The sequence below is a fragment of the Columba livia genome, chromosome 13 (genome assembly GCF_036013475.1).
Source record: "Columba livia isolate bColLiv1 breed racing homer chromosome 13, bColLiv1.pat.W.v2, whole genome shotgun sequence".
NCBI classification, from domain to species: domain Eukaryota; kingdom Metazoa; phylum Chordata; class Aves; order Columbiformes; family Columbidae; genus Columba; species Columba livia.
In genome coordinates this window covers 261907-276016 of record NC_088614.1, presented here as the reverse complement: position 1 = coordinate 276016, position 14110 = coordinate 261907, and the positions used below count along the sequence as shown (strand labels likewise).

Below are 14110 nucleotides of genomic sequence, written 5' to 3'. Positions count from 1 at the left end.
TTAAAACTACTTTGAACAGAATGGAATCTTTACAGGAAAGATTTCTAAAGTATCCAAGATGTAATATCCAAAATTACTAAATTTTCATCTGCTATAATCTAACAATTTCTCTATGCAAAATTGTGCTCCATATAACTGACTTTAATGGCTTCCCAGTAGCAGGCTCGGATGAGGCAGATTAAACCTAAGAGATAAGCAATAGCCCAGGGAAATATACATTACATGAAATCACCTGGCAAAATCCTGTGTACCAACAGTTAATCGAACTCCATTGAAGATGCATATAATTCTGTCACCATTTAATTGCAGGGTGACAATAAACCGTGGCAGATGCTTTGTTAACCCCCTCCCCTTTCCTCCCCACTCATCCCCCCCTCCCCACTAAGGAAAGGCGATAAGAGGGCAAAGAGAGGCAAACAGAGAGAGGACTTGCAAGTTGGAAAAAGTTAAAAATGTTTAACTGATGCTACTAATAAAATAGAGAAAATAATACAAAATATACAAGACCAGTTTTGAATTCCCTGGCAAAACTCAGCACTGCTCCAGCAGCTGCAGGGCAGGCACTCGCAAGTCCCAGGTTGGACTCTACAGCAAAACGGAAGAGGATTGAAGGATGCAGGGTCTGTCACTAGGCCTCAGGTTGCAGAGGTGACTGGCAGGGTCCTCCCCAGGTGCCGGCCATAGTCAAAGAGAGTGAGACCCTCGTGATCTCCCAACTTTATAAGAAGTATGATGTGGATGGGATGGAATACTTAGTTGGTCAGTTTTAATCACCTGTTCAGTTCTCTCCTCCTTGCAAATATGGGATATGCATCCTTATCAGTGACCTTGTATTCCATTGTGATGTCTACCGAAACAAGTAGCCAAATTCAGAAAAGTGCGGTTACTAAGAAAAACTTGGCTAAAAGGAAAATTCACTAAAAGAAAAACTGGTCTTGTTTTTAACAAAACCAGGACACATTCCAATTGTAATATTTGCACAGTAGCATCTCCATGGCAGTGCACTTCTAACAGAAGAATTTTTTTGGCAGCGTGGGCATTTTGCTAGTGTGTTAAACCTCAGTTCCATCTAAAGGAATATATTTCCACAGTGCCCACATACCACTCTAGTTCCATCTGGTTGAACTGGGAAGGCTGGCTAAGCCAGCTGCTCTTCTGGGATCAGCGTTACTGGGCCAAGAATAATGATGCATCCACAGTTTTGTCTTGGACATCCTGTTGTCTGAGATGTCTCCTTACAAATAAGGAGACAATTACATTGACATCTAACGTACTTCTTCCATGCAGGAGGGTTTTTGATTGGTGTAGCTTCATTGCAGACTGTGCACTTAACAACAGAATCCCAGAGTGTCAGGGGTTGGAAGGGCCCTGGAAAGCTCATGCAGTGCAATCCCCCCATGGAGCAGGAACACCCAGATGAGGTTACACAGGAAGGTGTCCAGGCGGGTTGGAATGTCTGCACAGAAGGAGACTCCACAACCCCCTGGGCAGCCTGGGCCAGGCTCTGCCACCCTCACCCCAAACAAGTTGCTTCTCATCTTTCAGTGGAATCTCCTGTGTTCCAGTTTGCACCCATTGCCCCTTGTCCTGTCACTGGTTGTCACCAGAAGAGCCTGGCTCCATCCTCCTGACACTCCCCCTTTCCATCTTGATCCCCAGGAATGAGTCCCCCCTCAGTCTCCTCTTGTCCAGCTCCAGAGCCCCAGCTCCCTCAGCCTTTCCTCACACAGGAGATGCTCCACTCCCTTCAGCATCTTGGTGGCTGTGCTGGACTCTCTCCAGCAGTTCCCTGTCCTGCTGGAACTGAGGGGCCACAGCTGGACACAATATTCCAGGTGTGGTCTCCCCAGGGCAGAGCAGAGGGGCAGGAGAACCTCTCTGACCTACTGACCACCCCCTTCTAACCCACCCCAGGTACCATTGGCTTCCTGGCCACAAGGGCCCAGTGCTGGCTCATGGTCATCCTGTGACATGTTGGTGTCGCTTGCTGTCCAAACTGATGAGCAACTGGCACACATGGCAGTTGGTGACGGGAACAGCGCTGGTGTCAGGACTGGCAGTGGCCGTGTATGGAGGAGGAAGCTCTGCGTGGGGGCTGCTGTTCAGCAAAACCTGGTCCTGTCAGAATCAACTTAGGACCAGACTTCCCTGTTAATTTTAATTCTCGGGCTACTCCTCCATAAGAGGAAAAGATGAAATGAAGAACTGTATTTGAGTAAGAAAAAAATGACATATTTAATAAAACTAAATAATCGCCATGATTTATAACATGATAATTGACAAAGTAACTTGGAAAAATGAAATGAACAAAAAAAAACAACAAAAACCAAACAAAACCAAAACAAAAACCACAAAAATAACAACAATAATAACAACAATCAAACAAAAACAACAAAAAGACCACAACTAGACAGGACACTTCAAAGATGCTTTCTTGTTAGATTAGACACATCTCAAGTACAATAGATCAAAAACAAGAAAAAGCCAATTGGGGAAAAAGTAAAATAATTAAATATAAAGAAACAAAATTAGGAAAAAGGAACTGATCTCTCTAAAGGGGCAGAAGTAGATGAACATATGTAGAATTGGTCATTGTGAAAATACTTGTGTTAGAGGTGTGAATTGTGAATATTTCATCTGAGATACAGCATCCTTGTGATACTAGCCCTTTATAGATCTATTCTACTGTGAATTCAGTTGGGACAGTGATTTATCACCAATAAAATGTTTGGCAGGAGATTATTGCTAGTCTGCACAACTTCAGTTAAGGGTTTAACCTTTTGTATCATTAGTTTAACATGTGGTCCTTATGGCATACTTATTTTTCAGTGAAATTAAAATGATTTGTTTAAGGCAGAAATAAATGAAAGCATATGCAGTAGTCTGGCAACACAGAAAGAAATGGAAACCTGTGGCAGAGATTTCTAGGACTGTACAAGCAATTTGAGCAGGTCCTATTATCTCTGTGATCAGTGGAAAACCTTAAGCAGAAGTTCTTGATGCAAAATGGTGGTCAAAGTCTTTACCAGAAATGACACTGTAAATCAGGTTACTAGTTGTACAACTCGTACAACATCTGCAGGCAAATGAAGTAGGTTACTGCTCCAAGTTATTGATACCAAACCCCAAGATTTCCTATTGTTACGTTTTGTGAGGTGAGTGGGAAACGGCAGGGTTCTTTCTGGATCTCAATAAGACAGACCCAACAACAAATAGCTTAATAAAACAGATGTTTTAATATGATATAATAAAAAAGGGAATATAAATAGTAAATCTTACGGGATAGCGGGAGCCCCGTGTTTATACAGCATGGGACAGGCCCTGGATGGATTTTCCCATGGCACGCTGAGCAGACCCTGCCCACGAAGAGAAGCTCCTCCGTTTGGGTCAACCAAGCTATTGTATGATTTTCTTACAAGAAAACAGTTCTAATAATTTCTGTTGTCAAACAAAAGTGAAGTTCACATCAAAGCTATTGGCTGCATGCAACGTATCTGACCTGGTCTGGAAGCCATGGATCAGTTTACTTCAGCCCCAAACTGTGCATTTTGCTGGAAAGCACAGAGGCATCAGTTTTAACTAACTGCAGAGGGAATGTTGTATCATACAAGTAGGAGGCATAAACTTGTGTTCTTTGCTCTGCCATAAGCTTGTAAACTTGGGGTCACAGAAAATCACTCAGATCTGTGTGTCTCAATATTATTGCACGGGACAAGGCACTTCAGAGTCTTCTTTTGAAAATGCATTCTAGAAGCAAAAGCTTTTAAAATTCACATTGTTGGAGATATTTGTAAAAAAGTGTCAGCATAACAGTAGATTTCATATCCTTTTTCTGTTCATAGTTAACAGGCAAGGCAGCTTCTACCTCCCACATGCTCAGCTGTGCATGCAGTGATTACGCAGGCTGTTCCCATTAGTGTCAGTGGGAGTTAAATAACTAATTATGGACCATTAAGAGGAAATGATAGCCTTTAATCATTCTTTGAAAAAAAAACAGCCAAAACCCCAGCAAAGCTATTATTTCTTTTTAAATACGTCACTAACACTCCTCACATGCTTGAAGTTTTGTGCTAGTGAAATATCACATTCCTATCTGAAGCTCAATATAGCTGATGTTAAAACCATTGGTTCTATGTGTGATAAAGATGGCCAGATCTAAATCTTTTGAGCATAATTGGCTGAATTTATTTTGGTAAATGTGAATTTTGTTTAAAATTCAGTTGGGATAAGGGCAGAATGTATTTGTTCAGGACAGAGTCTGTCAATATTTGACACACAGTTTTGACCAAAAAAGTAGGGAATTGTTTTCTGTGTTGGAAATGGTATGTTTAGCAAGCTTTATTTTTTAATTTAAAAGGGAGATTTCACTTCAAAATTATTGTAAGTACATTAAATTAAAAAAAGAAACATGGGATAAAATTGTTAATCCAGTCTCAAGCATGGGAAAAGAAAGAAAGAAGGAAGGAAAGAAAGAAGGAAAGAAAGGAAAGAAGGAAAAGAAGGAAGGAAAGGAAAGAAAGGAAAGAAAGGAAAGAAGGAAGGAAAGAAAGAAGAATTTTCTGCAGAAAAATTCTTGCACCTGAGTTCCATCTCTGATCTGAAAGCTCTGGAAATGCTCTTCAGACAGGGGACAGAGTGGAAGGAGGAATTAATTTTGAAAAGCCGCTGTCTGGTGTATGTTGCTCCTATAGTGCCCAAAATTCTGCTTTCCTCAGTAAACAGCCCGAAGGACCATTCAACTCTGGACTCTCCACTCTTGTCTTGTACAGACACAGGATCGTCACCTGTGAACATCCTATGCTGACAAGCAACATATAGAAAGCCAGAGAAACACAGGAAAATGCAGTGAGTGTACAAATATCCTCACAGTCCCCACACTCAAATGGGGAACCAGTTCTTACTTTTGAGTGTGACTGTATGTTAATCAGAACAGAGAGGAAGCTCCAAGCTGGGATTCAGCTGCTGGTCTGGTGCTCACAAACCGGTGCATTCTTGCAAGGAACGGATTTGTATTAATGCACTGCCTTTCAGTAAAATAAGTGTCATCTTGCCAGTATAAGCTCATTTAATTTTTTACTTATTAGAGAAGGTAATCTAGTGTTGCTTTGAAATGAAATTTCTAGGGAACTCATTTGTCTGATAAAACACAGCACAGATTCAGACTTTTCTCCTGCCTTTGTTATAGCGGCTATTAGTATTCTTCCTGTTATCAAATCCAATAGAAGTGGTTTGCTGCAAAAGAGCAGCAGTTACCTGACGCCGTAGCTTCCTACTGCTGCCCGTGCGCCTTCAAAGGCGAGAACTGGACCGGTGCATTGAGCTATCCAAGTTCCCTCATGCTACCTGCATGGAAATATTAATGGAATCAGACATCCAGGTCACACTTTCAGCTTTGGAAAACAATCTCACTTGTGGCCACTGAAAAAAGAAGCAGCTTCACTTATCAGAGTGGCTAATAGCTCTGCAGAAGAGGGCAGCGAGCAGGGATTGTGTGAGCAGAACACGCCTTGTTACCCCATATCAGATAACACAGACATCTAGAGATACAGCCTATCAGTATTATTATATCTGCTAATACACAGCACAACCAGGACACTAAAGCAAACCTGCCACCAGACTCAGTACCTGTCCCTGAGGCAGCAGAAGGGTGCAGAGGCTGCTGCTAACACAGCTGATTTGTATTACACCCCGAGGAATAAGCTCGGGTAGGATCTCTTGGAGATGCTCTCAGCTCCACAAAACAGCTGAGCCTAGCAAGGCAACACCTCTGCAGCTCCAGCCTTTTGAAGGGGGTGCTGAGGGAAGCTGCTTGGTAGCATGAGCCCTGGGCAAAAGCAGGTTTGTGTAACTGGTTCTACATGAACAGATAGAGCCCTCAATTACTGAGGCTTGCATCAAAGTCTACTGAGAATTCTTGTCTTCTGCTTTGACCTGGGTTTTCTCCTGAATTTGGTTTCTGCTGTAGCACATGAATCTTGATGTGTCTCGAGATTTCTTTCCTGTCTGCCTCTAACTGTAAGACTTTTTAAATTTTAGTGGGTAAGAGACAAAGAACAAAACTGAAAGGTAAGTGGCCTTTCTATTGCAGTGAACTTAGGTTTTCAAAAAGCCTGCTATTCTTGCTTAGAATTGAAAACGGACTCTTTTGGAACTCTCTTTTTCTTCAAGGTGTGACCATGGTTTGTTTTATCTGCAGGGCAAGCAAGCGTGAGGGAGACCGCACCCTTGGCCAAACCACTAATCCACTGATGGCCCTGCTTGAGGTGTGGAAGCCTCCGGTGTCAGCCTTTGTGCACGTTGGATGGGCCACGTATACCAGTCCATCTTGTTTTCTCTGTCTACTTCAGATGAAAGACACATATGCAGACTTTGTCCTAAATTTATCTTGATAAGTAATATATGTATTAGAGCTAAATGTCAGCAGAAAATAGTGGCATATGTCAGCTCTCATCCTCTCATTTTCAGAGAGGAAAATACTAGCAATAAACTATGCCTTGATCTTGCAAGATAAGGAAGGTAGAAAAAGTTTTGTCTTCTTTCCTCTTCCTAAAACTTGCTCCTAATTTCAATGTCTTTTGTAGCCTAATCCATAGTGAGATGGTTTACCCTATTTGCTCTATCCAGTCTTTGACCTTAATCTAGCTAGGAAGGCCATGCAAGATTCATGAACGAACCACAGTTTTCAGCGGTTTATTTACTAAAGCATAGATTTACCCCGATTGATTAAAACAAAACCAAAACAAAACACAAAGAAATAAAAAACATGAAAAACCACAAAAACAAACAAAAAACCCCCCCGAAACTTCAGCCCTGGGCATCTGCTCAAGCCTGCGCACCTTGTTCTAGGCTTGTGAAATGTGCAGAACTCAGACCTGCACAGAGTGTATTAGGCCTCCTTTTTCCTAACCTTATATGCAGGCGAGTCAGCTAATACATTTTTACAGAGGCTGAGCCTCTGCTCCTTGTCAAGTATCTGGCTCAACCTTGCCCTGGAGTCCTAGAAGATCCAGCAACTGACTTACCTTGGAGCTCTCATTTTTCCAGAACTTTTAGCTTTTACCTTTGCTATAATCACGGAAAGTTGGCCAATGTTTTTCTCAAAGCCAAACATAAACCACTGGTTCATACAGACACGAGCACATTGCTTAGCCCTTTGAGCTGTATGTAGTGCAGAAATTAATGAACTCTTCAGTTTGTGCTAAGTCCTGTGATATTTGGGTTGTGTTCAGCAGCATGAAGTAGCAGGGTGAAAAGTATGATAAAGTTTAACAATAATTAAGGATATACTGACATATTGGTACGTCCTCATGCACAAGTTGGCATTTCCACATACAACATATAGATTACGGAGCTTCTTGTCACTGGGCATAAGGCATGCTGAAAGTTTACATAAATTCAAAAGGCAATTGGGTTTTCTGTCCACGAATTTATCCATTGAGGGTAATTAAACACAAAGATGCAACCTCATTCTCAAGAATCCCCTGTGCTGCAAATCCTTGGAGACTGAGAGAGTCTTCTGGGGAAGTTTCATTATACGACTGCTTTGGTTTCATGCTCCTTTCCCAGCAGAGGTTTCTGTGGGAGACAGGATGTAAGTCCTTGGGCCTGACCTAGTTTGGATGCTCTTTTGTTAGCCCTTGGTTTTCAAAATCTCAGCCTTGATCATAACCAGAGCAACTTGCATCAAAAGGAAACATAGTTAGAGACTCACTGTTGATAGCAAGGTTAAATAATAAATACATTTCTTCAGTTCTGAAAACACACATCCACAAAGTAGTACACTGAGATACCTGGGGTGTTGCAGGAAGGGATAGAAGAAGCATTTTGTAAAATTCAAAAGACAATATCAGAATTTGCCAGTTGTGTTGAAAGGCAGTGCATAGATCTGGACTGATGTTAGACCTTGGCTAAAAGAACCATTCAAAGTTGATGAGGCCAAGTGTTGGTGGAAGATGCTGGTCCTGGGAGAGCTGGACCTCAGACAGCAGTCATGCGGGTTCAACAGCTCTCCCTTACTCTTTTGTCACTTTGGACTGTATCTACAGCTTAACTTCTGGGGGATATTTATTACTATCGCTGTCCTAAGATCTTTATGTAGGTGATACTTAATTATATCCCAAAGGGGTAAAAGCTACTGTTTCTTACATTTCACTTGTCTGTGATGTGACAGAGACAGAACCATTCAGCCATCTCTTCGTGTGTATGTGCTCGAGGTTAGAAGCTAAACAACTGAGGAGAAAACTGAACTTGGGTTCCTGTCATGGAAGAGTAACTTAGGGTTCTGCTTTCTGCATGGAGAAATATGCCAAGCCGAATGCTGCTGACCTTCTCTGCAGGAGCCTGCACCCATTCACTAAGCGAACTTCCAGGCGCCTTCCCTCCCTGGTAACCGTTCACTCCACAGTCTGTGTCCTGGGGCTCCGGGGACAAACTCCCAGGTGAGCCCTGTGTCCACCGCAGGGCAAACGTTCAGGATCCTCCTCTCCCTGAGAACCGTTTGCTCCAGAGTCTGCATTTAGAGCTCCGAAGGCAAACTTTCAGGGGAGGCCTGTGCCCATTTGCAAAGGCAAACTTTCAGGTGTTCCCTCTCTGAAAACTGGTTGCTTTGGAGTCTGTATTTTAGAACTCCAGAGGCAAACTTTTGGGCGAGGCCTGAAACTGTACGCAGAGCAGACTTCAAGGAAACAAAATTCTTAGGAAAAAAATTTAAAAAATAATGGGGTATAATAGCAGGAGGGCTGGTTCAAGCTGGGTACCTGTACAGAGGTCCAACCCGAGCATAGAAAACCACAGACTTTTACAAACCTTTCATACCGTGATTCAGTCCAATAGTAATATTTCACTTTGGGATCTTCTTGCTTCTCATTGGATCCTTTTCGCTGATCTCACATGTGCCTTTGTTTTGTGAAGTTGTAGACATTGGGTTTGGTCCATAGCCTTGCAGATACTGTTGTGTCTGAATGAATCCTCTTCTTCTCAGCAAAGTGCAGAACAGGCCTTATCTTATAAGTGTTTAGCGTAGTTTGTAGTTGCTTTTGGTAAGTATGAGCAGAACTTCACAGTTTTAAAATTTTAGTAGATCCAGTTTATCAAGTAACGTGAATCAAAGAGTGTATTAGAAATCATTCAACTTTATATCTCTAAATAATTCATTATATTCAGTATGCATTTTCTTCCACTAAATGATTAATATGAAACTTGAATTGGGCTCATCCACTGACCTGTGAGTAGTAAAACCATTGCCATACAGCCAGCTTATTTGGCAGAGAGAGCTCAAAGTGGCTCATCCAGGCTGTCGTATTTATAGAATGAAGTGGTTGGCTCGTAGTCCAATTGCACACAGTAGGAAAGGTCTGTACAAGACTCCCTGCGCCCACGGCTCATGCGTGTTCAGTTCCCGTTCTGCTTCCCTGTGGGTTTCCCAACAGGAGCTCTTGGCCCAGCTGCGGCTCAGGCCTTTCCCTCCTCTGGAGCCTGAACCAAACTGCTCTGGTTTGGCCAGGGGGCCGAGTGCACCCGCCACGGTTCCCACGTCGCTTAGAGATGTGCTCTAATGACAGCGATTGCAGGAAGAGCGGGGCGAGAGGGGAATGTGCATTGCAACCTGCTTGATTGGACTTGTGCTCTGTGTTCTGAAGTATAACCCCTGCCCATTTTTTTTCCCAAGAAAATGCTATAGCTGTACAATTGCAGCATATACATGACTCCTTGTAAACAAGAAGTTGCCATATAAAATTGAGAAAAGAAAGCATTAAGATAGGTTTCCTTCAGTATTTCCTTTTGGCTAGCTTTTGTGGCTTCCCTCTTAGTGTGCTGAATGTTTGTGAGCCTTTGTTTAAAATGCCACAGAATATAACAACCCAAGCACCTAACTTAAGTGGTGTGAATATCACATGGGGAGCCTAGCATCTAAGAGGCATTACAACACATACATGTAGTTGTACAGGTTTCTAGGTGTAAGTGCTGTCTTCTTAAGGGAATAAATATCCTATAATTTTCTGAAGGGGAAAAAATATACAGTACTACACAGCTCATTTCTCTATAACCTTAAAAATTACTTTTGAGAGAGAATTGAGGAATTGCAGGATAAACTACCATTAAAGACCTCTTAATGCCAAATGTGAGCGTTAACATGTCTCTCACAGGAGACTTGCAAATTTCAGGATTATATACCAAGGGAATGCATGATCAAACAGATACTCTTCCACTGTTAACATGGAGTGTAAGCTATCACTCCACAAGCATTCTCTGAGGCCTTGTGCTGACCACGTATGAAAATGTCCTTTAGAGACAAAAAGATCATATCAAACTTGAAAACTTGGAAAACTCACTACATTAGATTTGTAATACAGGAAAACTCAGCTCACAATGTGGCTGAGAACTAGAGGCTAGCATGGAGTGACAATTAAAGAACAAGCTGTCAAATAATGAAGATTTCATTAAGAAAGGGTAGCTGACAGCAGAATTATAGGGGACTTTAATGGCTAATAGCATTTCTGTTACACACATCCGTAATTTAAAAAATGTCCTTTTCTTGCTAATACCAAGACCTGGTAATTATTGTCAGGGGCGATTATCTTGTTCTCAGATTTGCACTGAATTTTATAATAATTTATAATTAGTCTTCAGTACCAATTCAAAAATGGGAATGGAATTTCATCCCTTTTTGCTTTCCTTCAGCTGTTAATATTAACATTTTGTTTTAACTTTTGGTTTGATTTATACTTCATTCCATGTGCCAAGTGACCTCACCTTGCTTATAAAAAAAAAACCACTTTTTTCTAAGCCTCTCACAAAAGTTTTGACCTTTCAACTAAGAAATGCAAGGACTAACCTTTCAATGTGCATGCATTTATTATGTCTGACTCATAAAAAACAGCTTGTGACATTGCTCTGCATGTTCATAGCCTTCAAATCATCATCACAACCACCTATGTATGCAGCCTGTAAGAGTCAAAAATCCAAATCTGAGCGAAATATTTCCCTGGTGCTGACTGTTAAATATCTAAGAGATGGTCAGAAGAAGAAAGTGATCTATGATTTCTAGAAATCAATGAGAATTTTCTGTTTTCTTCACATTGCTTCCCATTCCAATCTAAACTGTAAGTTAGTTATATATGTGTCCTTGTTTGTTGCTCTGCAGGGTCATGGCTGTAAATTACCAAGATCTGCTGACCAAATTTATAATCAGATGCCTCTCAAGGTTAATCAAGGCACTGAAGTTTGGGGTCTGTGCTTCCCAAAGGCCTCTACAGTGACTGAGGCTTTGAACTCTGGACTTCAGGTAGAAGCCTGCAGGTACTGTGAACGTTCATTCATCCGTGTCTATCTGATGGGATTATTGATTGGTGGAGGTTAATGAAATTTAATTTTTGATGTTGCTTGCAAGAAGGATTATGAGAAACTTGCTGTACCAAATTTTGGAGCTCACCTCCCCTAGAACAGGCTACCAATTATCCTTAATAACTCTTAGTGTAAGAAGCAGCTCCCTGAAAGTGTAGTAAAATCTTTACCTACTAGATTTTAATAGGCTAATAACATAATTCCAGTGCCATAAAATGAAAAAGAATGCTTATGGGAAACAGAAGAAATTGTTGGGAATGAACACATATGTTATCTATCTGTTTATCTGTTTAGTAAGTTTTTATCTTTTCAAAAATAAGATTTTTTTTTTTTTTTTTTCAGTTTATCGACTGTGCACACTTAAGCAACTTTTGCAGAATGAGGTCTGGAGTATTAATAGAATGAGTGGAAATCTAATGTCTCTCTGTCTTCTTGGCAATGTAATCCTATATCTCCTGTTTCCTGGACAATTTACATAATTATGCCAACTTGGTGGACATCTGTTTTAATGTCTTCACACAAAATTACATGGTTGAAATAGCACTGCTTCCAGTTTGTTAAGTTTTTAAAGTTGAAAGGATAACTAAAAGTAAAGTACATGATCCTGGGAGAACAAAAGCTGCAAAAACAAAATACAAGCTTATGCTTTGGGTCCTGATCTCCTTAAATTCCATCCTACTCTGTACTATTTTGTACCTGCTCTGGTTCCTCAGCACAGGACACACATGGACCTGCTGGAGAGGGGCCAGAGGAGCCCCAGGAATGGTCCCAGGCTGGAACAGCTCTGCTGGGAGGACAGGTGAGAGAGTTGGGGTGTTCAGCTGGAGAAGAGAAGCTCCGGGGAGACCTTAGTGCAGCCTTTCCGGACTTAAAAGGGGCCCATAAGAAAGATGGGGACAGACTTTTGAACAGGACCTGTTGTGATAGGACAAGGGGTGATGGTTTTAAACTAAAGGAGGGAGATTCAGGCTGGACATGAGGAAGAAATTGTTGTCCCTGAGGGTGGTGAGATCCTGGCCCAGGTTGGCCAGAGAGGTGGTGGATGAACCATCCCTGGAGACATCCCAGGCCAAGCTGGACGGGGCTCTGAGCAACCTGAGCTGGTGAAGATGTCCCTGCTCATGGCAGGGGGCAATGGGGGAGCTGGGGAGGCCCTTCAACACAAACTATTCTGTGATTCTGTTCAACCACATCTGAGCCAAAGTTCAAGTGCTGACTCACAGGGTACCATGGGTGTGCAACATTTCTTCAGGCTGCCCCTCAGCAATGCACAACCCAGGAAACACAAATTACTTGGCAGTGAAAATTCAAAACTGGGAATTTCACAATGGGAGTTTGAAAGTGTGGCTTCCTCTCATGCCAGTTTTTGGGTAGCTGAAAGAGCAGATTTCATAGAGTATTATGCACTGTCACGATTGAGGCCTGCACGTGATGGTTACCTTTGAAATCCAGAGTGCCTCTTCTGTGACGTGAGCCCTTTGCAGCACCGTGTTCCCCGGCCACCCCCTGGCCAGGCCCTTCCAGCAGCCGTTCTTCCAAGATACTGCGGAGTGCAGTTGGGCAACAGCACTCAGAGTGTTGGGGTGATATCCCAGATGGGTCAGGATATGGCATACCAGAGCAGAGAAGGAATATAATTAAAAGTGGATACATCGAGCTGGAGGAAAAAAGTGCTTGGAAGTCTTCTCTCTGGCTCTGTGTTCAGGTCTTTAGAAAACCACAGTCTGACTTTCAGATGGACGGAGGTGCTTGATGATCAGAGATTTGCATTGTGTTATTTGTTGCCTGTATTGTGTTGTCATCCATCTGCTCTGATGTTAAGAACTTGAAGTGACTGGTGCCTGGACATGGTGGCCATGAGAAGTTTGACAACTTTATGTCTCAACACAGGACAACAAAGGAATCTGGTTTGCAGCAGTCACCTCTGAGTTTCATATCTCAGTGCCGTGCAGATTTGTGGTCTTTAAACTCGATGAGCATCTTCTCAGCTATTTGTAGTGTGAGGAGAGCAACTGTGGAGCAGGGATTTTGGTTTGCCCAGGTATATAATGTTTGGGTCCTGGTTGTTGCAAGGCTGGTTTTCTTTTGTCTGTTTCTGTATGCAGAGCCATATAATAGCCGAATCTATGTTGATTTTTCTTTTCAAAGTGTGACCTGTCTTGATAAAGTTCATGGTGACTGGGAAGAAGACATACGATAGCCCACTGTCATTACTAGGTAAAAGTTGTGTATTAAATAATGGGAAACTCACATTTAGTTTAGTCGTAGATCAAATTACTGCACTTAGCTTTCTCTGCAGCATGTTATAAGGTCTCTTACGATAACATTCACACTTATTATGTCTGATTATGAGTAATCAACCTCATTTTAAGTTAAGGGGAAAATAAATAGAAATCAAGCAGGTAAGATATTTGTTGCTCTGTTTACATTTCTGTAGCTATATAAATATTTTCTAGACAACATAAAACACCAGAAAAATGATGGGACACTTGAAATGTGCAGTTTATAGAAGCAGAGAAATATCTGCCTCCTTGTGTTTCCATATTACCCTACCACAATTAAGCCATTGTTTAAAATTAGTAGAAAAAGCTTACTAAAATTCTGTAAATTCTGTAATGCTGAATTCTTCATTATGAAGAAGGTTAAGATCCAGAATTGTTCATGTTAGATGGTCAGTGCACTGATACGAGAAGTCCTGGAGCTTGATGTGACATACTTAAAGGGCTTATCCACAGAAATGCAGCATCTGGTACACAAGCATGAGAGA

The 14110-nt window shown here is 41.8% G+C and overlaps 1 pseudogene; it reads right to left on the bottom strand.

Moving 5' to 3' along the window:
* On the bottom strand, positions 1 to 3076 carry LOC102095082 (type 2 phosphatidylinositol 4,5-bisphosphate 4-phosphatase-like; annotated as a pseudogene).
* Between the last annotated feature and the right edge of the window lie 11034 nt (positions 3077 to 14110).